Consider the following 2,098-nt stretch of genomic DNA (forward strand, 5'->3'; position numbering starts at 1 on the left):
GTTGATTCTTGTGATGAAATTCAGAATGAGAGAGAAGAAAAATCATACTCCTGTGACATGTGTAAAAAATCATTCTCTCAGAAACACCACCTAAATGATCACAAACGTATTCACACAGGAGAGAAGCCATATCATTGTGATATCTGTGGTAAGTCATTCTCTACAAGTGGTACTTTAAGTACCCATAAACATATTCATACAAGAGAGAAACCATATCACTGTGATATCTGTGGTAAATCCTTTTCCACAAGTAGTGCATTAAATACTCACAAACGTATTCATACAGGAGAGAAACCATATCACTGTGATATCTGTGGTAAATCATTCTCTACGAATGGTAACTTAAATAGTCACAAATTTATTCATGCTGAAGAGAGACCATATCACTGTGATATCTGTGGTAAGTCATTCTTTAAAAGTCGTACTTTAAGTACCCATAAAGATATTCATACCAGAGAGAGACCATATCGTTGTGAAATCTGTGGTAAATCCTTTTTCACAAGTTATGCATTAAATACTCACAAACGTATTCATACAGGAGAAAAACCATATCACTGTGATATCTGTGGTAAATCTTACTCTCAAAGTAGTGCATTAAATACTCACACACGTATTCATACAGGAGAAAAGCCATATCATTGTGATATCTGTGGTAAGTCATTCTCTACAAGTGGTACTTTAAGTACCCATAAACATATTCTTACAAGAGAGAGACCATATCACTGTGAAGTCTGTGGTAAATCCTTTTTCACAAGTAGTGCATTAAATACTCACAAACGTATTCATACAGGAGAAAAACCATATCATTGTGATATCTGTGGTAAATCCTTCTCTCAAAGTTCAACCTTAAGTAATCACAGAAGTATTCATACAGGAGAGAGACCGTGCCTCTGTCAGATTTGTGGTAAATCATTCATAAATAAAAGTAAATTGCAGAGACACATATATATTCATACAGGAGAAAAACCCCATTGCTGTAATATATGTGGCAAATCATTCTCTCAAAAGAATGACTTAAATAAACACATACGGATCCATACAGGTGAAAAACCATTTCACTGTGATATCTGTGGTAAATCTTGCTCTCAAAGTAGTGATTTAATTAAACATAAGCGTGTTCATACAGGAGAGAAACCATATAACTGTGATATCTGTGGCAAGTCTTTCTCTGAAAGCACTGCCTTAGATATACATCGACGTATTCATACAGGAGAGACACCCTATCAGTGTGATATCTGTGGTAAATCATTCAATGCACGTTGTAATTTAAATATTCACAAGCGTATTCATACAGGAGAGAAACCGTATCATTGTGATATCTGTGGCAAGTCTTTCTCTGAAAGCAATGCCTTACATATACATCGACGCATTCATACAGGAGAGACACCCTATCAGTGTGATATCTGTGGTAAATCATTCATTACACATGGTAAGTTAAATATTCACAAGCGTATTCATACAGGAGAGAAACCGTATCATTGTGATATCTGTGGTAAATCATTTCCTAGTAGACAGGCCTTGAAGTCTCACAACCCTGTTCATGCAGGGCAAAACGTATAACGTTGTGATGTCTGGTAAATCATTTCCAGATAAAAGTAAATTTGGGTGATACATATATATTCATAGAGAAGAAAAAGCCTATTGCTGTAATATCTGTGGCAATCATTCATTTGAAATGATAGCTTATATAGGCACATGCGGACTTATGCAGGAGAAAACTGTGACATTTGTGGCAAGTATTACTCTGAAGGCAGTGCTTTACATATACATTGACGTATTCATACTACAAAGACACCATATCAATGTGATGTCTGTGGTAAATCATTCTCTCACACATCTTCCCCAATAAAGCACATACGTATTCGTACAGGAGAAGGGCCATTCCACTGTGAGATTTGTGGTAAATCATTCCCAAATAAAAGCAAATTACAGAGACACACATATGTTCATACAGGGTAAAAATCCTATAGCTATAATATCTGTAGCAAATCATCCAGTCAAAAGAATGATTTAAATGAGCATATACGAATTCATACAGGTGAAAAACCATATCACTGTGATCTCTGTGTAAAATCTTGCTCTCAAACAGGAGAATGTG

The 2,098-nt window shown here is 35.6% G+C and overlaps 2 protein-coding genes across 2 annotated transcripts in view; one reads left to right on the forward strand and one right to left on the reverse strand.

Annotated features, from left to right (window-relative positions):
* LOC106880990 (zinc finger protein 345) overlaps positions 1-2,098 on the reverse strand; it is a 47,668-nt gene that overhangs the window by 34,674 nt on the left and 10,896 nt on the right. The gene's annotated exons all lie outside the window — the stretch shown is intronic.
* LOC106880966 (zinc finger protein 431) overlaps positions 1-2,098 on the forward strand; it is an 18,884-nt gene that overhangs the window by 4,529 nt on the left and 12,257 nt on the right. The window lies entirely within an intron of this gene.

The sequence above is a fragment of the Octopus bimaculoides genome, chromosome 21 (genome assembly GCF_001194135.2).
Source record: "Octopus bimaculoides isolate UCB-OBI-ISO-001 chromosome 21, ASM119413v2, whole genome shotgun sequence".
In the NCBI taxonomy this organism is placed as follows: Eukaryota; Metazoa; Mollusca; class Cephalopoda; order Octopoda; family Octopodidae; genus Octopus; species Octopus bimaculoides.